The sequence below is a fragment of the Aulonocara sp. 'chitande type north' Nkhata Bay genome, linkage group LG22 (genome assembly GCF_057382095.1).
Source record: "Aulonocara sp. 'chitande type north' Nkhata Bay isolate Kocher_YH1m ecotype deep benthic linkage group LG22, A_spYH_male_GT1.1, whole genome shotgun sequence".
In the NCBI taxonomy this organism is placed as follows: Eukaryota; Metazoa; Chordata; class Actinopteri; order Cichliformes; family Cichlidae; genus Aulonocara; species Aulonocara sp. 'chitande type north' Nkhata Bay.
Window position 1 is genome coordinate 1,382,317 of NC_141364.1, and position 9,508 is coordinate 1,391,824.

Genomic DNA, 9,508 nt, shown 5'->3' on the forward strand with positions numbered 1-9,508 from the left:
GAGACACTTGCATTCAAGCTGTGTCTGCACACACCTTCAACCAGGACGATATCTACCATTACTCCACCTGCACATATTTATCTGGATGCTGATGTTATCACATGTCGCTGGCTCATAAAACATCACAGTTTCTCTCTGCAGCTGAAACTACCAGTCAGCCATGACACTTTTACCACACAACCTTGAAGTGAAATCTGCATTCAGGTAGCCTAATGTAGGCAGACTGGAAAGAACAAGAAAGCATTACTCTGATTTAAAACTTCAGCACCACGTAGTCTGTGAGTGGTGGAGCCAGAACTCTGTCAGACGGACTCAAAACTCCACAACACATTTCATGTTCACATGTTGAACCCATTGTGAATTGGACCTTGGTAACATTCAGCTTATCATTTTACTCTAATAATTAACTGTCCAAAACCCCAGATAGGTGATAGTTTAAGATTTTGTTACAATTCTTCCTGTGCTTTGAGACAACACCTGTTTAGCCATACTGCCATACCACAATCATTTTTATTCAGCAGCGAGCAGTGTCTATCAGCCATGCATCCATTTCATTTATCAGTCCACTTCCATTAGCTCATCATTTCTGTCGGCAGCAAATGATTTTAAACATTTGTTCAATTTTGGACCTTTTTGAGTGGTCTGTATTTGAGTTTTACACTACTGCGAAAGAAAGCATATAGAAAACTTTAATGTTTAACTTTCATCATCGATTGAGCCAATATGACAAATTGTACGAGAAAAGCAAAAATACAGTCAAATCCAAATATAGCAAAATGCTGGAGTTTCCAAATATCCTCTAATTATAATTCAGAAAATAACTTTCACTAGTGTTTCTTCCCATCAAAAAGAATCCGGATCTGTAATTTCGGACCGATATATTTGGTGATAGCAATATGAAAAAATCACACCGTCTTGTAAATCTAACATGTGAGCACACACACCAATAAAAGCTTCACAATGGAAAACACAATTGTGTCAGTTCATAAATATGTTTATAGTAATATTTCAAAATATTGCAAAAACGACTTTATTTGAACTATTTATTTTGTGTTTGAAGAATTTTACAGTGGTACTCCAGAATTTCTTTTCTTGTTTATGACTGACTTTCTTCACCAGTTTGATAGGTAAGCTTCAGTCAACATAAGTTACTTTTACAGGAAATGTTTTGCAGGAAGTCTTTGCTAAATATTGCACAGAGGTGATTCATGTGTGCAGCAGCTGCTGGCGTCAGTGATCAGAACCAGGAGCTTTTTTTAATCTCCTGGTAAATACCAACAAGCTGACTGACAGCACAGTCTATTACAGTTTATTGCATGTCTGATGATGCATTTAAGCAGCAACACACCCAATGCACAGAAATGTTCTTCACTTTTGTGAGTGAGTTTAAACCTTCCAGGAAGATGTTGTTGGAAATTTAAAAGCACAATAATTTATTCAAGAATGAACCTAAACTGGCATTAAATACACACAGTCTTTGGCCATAAACTATAGTCGGCATGCATCCAGGACAGTATTGAAGTTCCACCCTTCTTTCTTCTAGCTCTCATAAAATACATAAATATTTATTAATGTTTAATGAAGATGTTTTATGTTCAGGTGACTCATTTGTTAAGTAAAAGCACAATGATGATTAGTATCCACTCCAGCCTCCATTCAGTCGTTATATATGGATTTAATAAAGGCTGTTCTAGTTTGTGAGGCGTGTCATCAATGTCACACAGAAACAACAAGCCTCAACATGACATCCTGACATAAAAAGAAAAGTCATGTACCGGTCTGAAGCACAAACAGGAAGCCTAGTTATTTATATACTTCCTCTAGACGTCACACACACTTTGAGTTTCGATCAAAGACTCTGCTTAGTTTCACTTTCTGGCTGCAGCTCCTATTTTCTCTGCAAAAGCACGCAGTTTCCTGTTAGTACTTTTGGCACAGACTGTACTCAGAGTTGCGCCTCTCTTATACATATAATCAGCAAATAAGCATTCAGATTGTATATTTAAATCCCAACAGTTTCCCCTTTCGTGTTTCCCAAGAAACCAGAAACATAATTCCTAATTTCTCCCATTAAGTTTACTTTCATGTGAGAATAATAGCTAAAATATAACAAAAGAAATCATATCAAAAATGAAACCTTTCAATTGTCCAACCCTTTCAATGTTCCCTTATTACTATGGCGTAGTTACTTGTATCCACAACAAATAAATCAAACAAATAAATCACGCCCTTATACAGCACCTCGCGTTTACGCTGGGCTGTGAGCTATCATTGCTTCTCTTCCTACCATCCGCTTTTGACCCCAGAGTCACAATTTAACCGCACTTCTGACTTCCCTCAATGCTCACTATAAAATCCAATCATGTATAATTAACTTTATCCTATTAAAAGGCCTCTATAGAGTTAAAATGTAAAATTTACTCCTGGTTTTCACCCCCTCTAGGGGTAACATATATCCGGTCTTAACACTATTCTTGGGCAATTTACATAACATAGAAATCCTGCAAACTATTCCTAAAGTCCCTCTCATTACTCTTCATTACTTTTACGCGCACATTCAACCTGTGTCTAACAAGCTTTTAGTCTCTTAAACAACACATTTGCTGGTACTGTGGTTCTCTGTGCTGTGCTTCTTTTCGGGGTCCCCCTTCCTCTGGTTGGTTCCTGGATTCTCGCCATGGTTTTGCTCTGGTTCTGGAATCTCCTGTAAAGAATAAACAAACACTTTCCCTGCTACGCCTCCATAACCTATTATGTTCATCAATTGTTCTCTTAATTCTTCAAACTTGGTTCAACCTATCATGTTCGGGACTCTCTAATCAAAAGGATCAGCCTCATTATGTGTATAAGCATGTTGGCATTCATCCATCGGCACTCAGGGTCCTCCCTACAATATATCAGTTCAGTCAGTCACGCTGAACGACGTTTTTGACCTTCACTTTACCGAGTGACAACTCCTATGAGCACGATTGCAATGTGTGTATAACAAATCATTTATACATAAATAATCTTCAATGTTATTCATTTGGTTAAGCGACACTTTTGACACAATTTTAAGAAGCTCTCTTCTTCTCTTATCTGATCATAAACATCCTGTACAAAAATAAAAAAAAATTTTATTTTGCAGGCGCACATTCAGTTGCAAGCTCACCCACATTTTTCTGTCTCAGTCTTCATATCCTTCCTGTCGACCTATTCAGAGCAGGCCTATTTCCACACCTTCTGCATTACTTCTTGCTAAGCAAAGACAAAGCAAACTGTTTTTCATCTTTACCCCAGAAACTAATCTATGTCATGTCTGTGACTGTAAGTGTGCATGATAACCGCTTATTCTAGAAATCAAAAAGAAATCAAACATTTTTACTCCACAAATCTTCCTTTCTACAAAGCATATGTTTTATTCAAGCTGTCCCACAGTTTCCCTTTAAGATTGGTATTCAACTTATTATGAACAGGATTCAGTTCATTTTAATCCTTTAGCTTAAAAATGAAAATAACAATTTCTGCCTCTTTCATGGTCCGGGTGTGTGCCAGTGTGTCTCCCTCCGAGCCGGCGTCTCCACCCCGGGGAGGGGCCTCAGTGTTTTTGCTGATCGCTTACACCTGTGGGTAATTTAGCCGGGGACTCATAAGGCCAGCGTTCTCAATCTCTCTTCGCCAGATTCTCTGCTAACATCAGTCAGTGCAGGCCACCACCATCATTCCCTATGTATTTTGTGAATCACTTTGCCTCACTGTATGTTTGTCTTTTGTGCGCCTCTCTCTTAGCTACACCCAACTGTCAACCCCTGTCGAAGAGCACCTACTTGGATGCTGGACCATCTAGCAGTCCCACAGGCTATTACCCAAATTACCTACCTGCCTCTCTGCCTCCACGCCAGGAGTTTTTTGGATTTCACACCCGGACTACTCACCCCTCTACGTCATCTCCGACCTCCTTTGGCAAGTACGCAGTACGAAGGAGAATTCTGAATCAGCAACATATTCATATGTCTCCTTATCCGTATCTGAACATCTGCACTCTGTTACAGTGACCCCGACCTTTTCCTGGATCAAATGTGACTTGCTTTCCAGTCCAATCCCTGGAATAGCTGTCCTCTCTGACCCGGACCAGATCATTACTTAGTTTCAGTGGTGGAACGTCGTACTTGTCTACTCTCACCTTTTGTTTATGAATATTTGTGGAAACATTAAACTTTATTCTTAAAATCTACTTACGAGCTGTTCGGCGTCCTGCGTTTGAGTCCTGTCACTCGTCCAAAACGGTCTCGGCCGTAACAGCCTGTTTTACCGTATCTAAATTATCAAAACACCCCAAAAGTCATAAAATGATTATAAAGCCCCTTATTTCAAATTAAATCCAAAATAATCTAAAAAACCCTCAGCAATTCTCCTCTCTGAGTACCTGTCCTCTGGACCTCCAAACCTGTGTTCAGAAATAAAATCAGTTCAATCATCATGTTAAATCTTTTAAACTCCTGACTCCATTCAGAGCTGCCTAAAAACAAAACCTTCATTTTAAAACTCAATTTCCCCCCTTGTAATGCAATCTGTGTTATAACAAAACTTAAGACACAACAGTTATCAGTCATGTTCTTCATACACAATTTCCCTATTTTGATTTCATTTTGCTCCTCTTAATGTAATGGTACATTTTGATTTTACTTTATCAGGGATAAATAGGAATAAGAACACAAGGGAATGGCACATTTCACGTATTGAAGTCTATTGTACTGTTGGATATTAACAAAGTATTGCACAGTGAAAAGGCACTACAGCTTAGTCGTGTGGCATTCTTCAGTGAAGACTCAACCACCTCGAGTCTACCGTGAGGAAAATGCTTAAGCTGCTAATTCCAAGCAGCTGTTAATGCGTAGACTAAACTCTGAGGTGTGGCTGAAAGTTTATGTAACTAGAAGCAGCTTCAGTGTCACGCTTCAGTAACCGCTCCTCATATTACTGAAGATTTGGAGACCGGCCAGATTAAACCTGCTCAGCTAGTTTTTCTGAAATGCTGTTTTTACTGCTGTTCCATATGTTAGAATAACTTCAAACTTCAGTGCAAGGTACAGCATCATATACATATATAAGATGCTGTACCTGCAATTAAAAAAATGTAATCTAAACTGGTGGATAAGTTGGTAACAGAAAAAAAAAGATTACATTACTGAAGAACTCAAAGACAAAAGATCCTCTTTTGGCAGTTGCCACTCAAATTATAAATGAAGCTATTTAGAGGGCGTAATTCTCTTTGTCCTTAAAAATGTAGTTGTTCCTCCAGTATATAAAGCTGGAAACAAACATTTAGTGATTTTACCTGGGCTTTTCTGAGGTTATTGAAAAAGTAAAGCAAGCAGCTGAAAGAACATACAGAAAGACAAACCCTGTCTGGATTTAGAGCATTCGACCGAAACTGCATGTTGTTACTTTATCCCTCCTTTATCAAAGTTGGGACTTTGATAAAGGAGGGATCGTGGGTGCAGTAGTTTTGGTCTTGTGTAAAGCAGTTGACTCTGTAAATCAGTTCAGTAATTGGATCTTAATTAGCTGATCGCATTCATTGTGTCCAAATGAACACGTCTGTACAGTTAGAGTGCTGGAAGGACCAATTTTAGGACCTCAGTTATTTAGCTTGTGCTTCCATTGCTGTGTGAGAACGCTGAAATTCTCTCCTGAAAAAGGAGTTGAAAACAGAAATTATAAAAAGAAATTACAATTATTTAGACAATCTAAGCCTGTTACTTCTTATAAAACTTATTTTTATGTTTTAAAAACTTGTCCAGCTAGTGCACAGAAAATAACCTGAAGCTGAATGTCCTTAAAACCAAAGAACTCATAATGGACTTCAGGAGGCACAGACAGGTCCACTCCACTCTTGGACCCACAACACCATCAGCCTGGTAACGAAGGCCCAGCAGCAGCTGCACTTCCTCCGTGTCCTGAGGAAGAATAACCTGGACCAGAAGCTGCTGCTAGCCTTTACCGCTCCTCAGTGGAGAGCATACTCTCCTTCTGCCTGGTGTTTGGTGTTCAGGAACCACGACTGAGAACAGGAAGGCTGCACAGAGGGTCATTAACCAAAAGTATCACCTGGACACACCTGGAGGCATTCGCCAGATCCTCCTGTATCAGGTAAACCAGGGCTATCACAGGTGAGCCTGCCGACTACCCGTTTGACCCGCTGCCTTCTGGTTAGTCAGGCAGGCCCCAAACCTCCAGACTCACTAACAGCTTCTTCCTCTGGGCCATTCAGACTGTTAACAAACACTACTGCCATCCCTGCCCACGACCTCACTAATCTGATCCATGGTCTGAGTGACCCTCATCATTCAGGACACTCACATGCAGATCAAGTCTTTTGCACTACTTCAAAGCACTTTTTCTTTTAATGTGTAATTCTGTATATATTCCTCTTGACTATTTCTTCTGTTTGCTCTTTATTCCTGATGTCTGTACTATTTATATTTTTTTCCTCCTGCACCCCATTCATGCTGTAAATGTACAGTGACAGTAAAGGAGTATTCTATTCTATTCTATTCTATTCTAATAACACCAGAAGAATAAACTGAGGTATGTTTGAGTGAATTATGTATTACTCACTGTGCACTATCTGCTGTGTAGAACACTCTGCCTAGACAGTGAGCTTAGACACAAGCTGTAAACAAATATGAATAATGGGCATCCATAGAAAGGGTATCCATGCAATCAACGCAAGTCTCACAAGTGTGCACTGCCAAATGTGCCAAACATCTATGTAACACCCGGTTTTTGAGTTTATTATATTATTTACAGTTTCTAGTCTTTGGGTTTTTGTTACAGTCATGTCTTATGGTTTGTCTCTGTGTAATCCTTAGTTGCTATATCCCCGTGTCCAGTCAGTGTCTCTGTCTGCCCTGGTCCCACGTCTCTGTTGTAGTGCCTGCATGTGAGTCTGTGTCTTTGTTCAGTCTGTGTTATGTGTTTCCTGTTTTACTTTGAAGGTGTCTGTCTTATCTCAGTGTGTTCAGTTTACGCTTCCTTGTCTCGTCAGTTCTGATTTGCCCCAGCTGTGTTTCCCTCCTGTTGTCCATTCCCTGATTGCTCCCTCTATGTATTTAAGCCCTGTGTTTCAGTTTGTCATGGTTGTGATCTACTCTTATCTACCCTTGCTTATGCTGTGTGCTTTGATTTTTCCCCTGCCTGCGTTAATGTTTGTACTTTGGAGGTTTGTTACTTTGAGTTCAGCATTAAAGCTGTTTTTTGAGTTCACGTCTGTCTCCGGAGTCTGCACTCTGGGTCCTTTTCCTGCCTGCACACAGCTGTCACATAACACATCCACTATGTAAGTCTATGTGCTGCAGTCATTGCCGAGGGCTTGTTTATTACCGGCCACCATAACACCGTGTCTTTGTGTGACACAGAAAAGGTGAACGATGGTCTCTACATGCATAGTTCCCACCATGAAGCATGAAGGAGGTGTGATAGTGTGGGGAGGCTTTGTGGTGACACTATCAAGGATTTATTCAAAATTGACGGCACACTGAACCAGCATGGCTACCACAGCATCCTGCAGCCACATGCCATCCTGTCATTTATTTTTCTTTTTTTCTTTTTTTTTTGCCCGTTTGGATCTTTAGCCGTCAGAATTGTTGTCTGAAGGCAGAAAGATGCCAAACAGATTTACTTCACCAAGTGGATCATCATGGCCTTATTGGTCCATTTGATTGACCTTTATTATTATTATGTATTTATTTTATTTTCGTTTTTTAAAGACGGGACAGACATGACTGGGGGATAGGACAGGGAGAAAGAATGAAAGAAAGAGAGGGAGAGAAAGAAAAAGAGAGGAGGGGAGAAGAGACGGTGAGAAAGGGGGGAAGAAAGAAAGAAAAACACCTGGATCACCTGTGTGGAGAAAAAAAACCAGAAGAGAAAACAAACAACAAAGAGCAACATAATAAAAACAACACCATCACAATAAACTAGCTAACAGTAGATAACAGTAGATAACAGTAGATACTAAATATTACATGTTATTGTTTTTTTGTTTTATTTTTTAAATTTCACCTGTTGAGAAAGAAAAAAGAAAACAAGCAGAAGAAAACGAGAGCAACATAATAAACAACATCACGATGATATATGGGAATATGACAGTAAATACTAAATGTTAAACATTATTGTGCAGCACATAAGATCAACAGAACACAGTGTGCTTTGAGGTAGGAGCCAAAAAGGGTGTAGTTTGTGTGTGTGATCACCCGTGTGTACACCTGTGAGCATGGACGCGCTTGTTTTTTTTTAAAAGGTTCCTCCATGTAATGATCTGCTAGAGGGTGTGGGGGGGCCACAGCCCCGTCCTCCAGGGCATGAAGCAGGTATGGAGGAGATCAAAACTCCAGACATCCAGAGGCCCCCAGAACACAAGAGACCAAGGAAGACCAACAGAGGGGCAGCCGCGCCACTGTCCCAGAAAGAGCTGAGGAGAGTCCCAGATGAGGGCTCACTCAGCAGCCGCGGAGCAGAAGCCAGGGGGAGTTGCAGTGACGCGCCCGTGAGCTCCGCCGGCTGCCAGCCGTGCCTGAGTGGCGGGGAAACCTAATAGACCAATCCCACCTGCTCCGCTACATCCTATTCCAGTAATAGGTGAGCCGTTTGAAAAAGTAATATTGGATTGTGTTGGTCCCCTGCCAAAAACTAAATCCGGACACCAATACATACTTACAATAATGTGTTCAGCAACAAGGTTCCCAGAGGCAATTCCACTACACACACTGAAAGCAAAAACGATAATAAAAGCACTAATTAAGTTTTGCTCTACTTTCGGGCTTCCAAAGGTTATTCAAACAGACCGAGGAACAAATTTTACTTCAAAAGTGTTTGTGCAGGTTGTGGATGAGTTGCAGATAAAACATGTAAAATCCAGTCCATATCACCCAGAAAGTCAGGGTGCTCTGGAGAAATTCCATTAAACCCTCAAAGCTATGCTGCGCAAGTTCTGTGCGGAGTCTGGTAGAGAATGGGATGAGGGTCTGCCGTTATTGTTGTTTGCCGTCAGGGAGGCCACTCAGGAATTCTTGGGATTCAGTCCTACGGATCTGGTGTTTGGACATGTGGTCCGTGGTCCTCTCCAGCTTCTGAAGGAGTGGTTGTCAGAAACGTCTGAAACTCAACATAATGTCCTTGATTATGTTAGTGGACTTCAGGAAAAACTCCACCTTGCATGCCAATTAGCTCGGGAAAATCTGACTCATACGCAGGCTGAAATGAAAGCTGGTTATCATACAAAGGCTGTTTACAGAAGTTTCCAGCCGGGCTAGAAAGTGTTGGTGTTGCTGCCTGTGGTAGGGTCCAGTTTGCTAGCCCAGTTCGCTGGCCCATATGTGGTGGAACAGAAACTCAGCGAGAACAATTATGTGATCCAGACCCCAGACCGTCGGAGAAAGTCTAGGGTTTGTCACATTAATATGTTGAAATCGTGTCACTCAAGGAGCCCTTTGGGTGCGCCATCTCCAGTGTGCGCCGCTAGTGT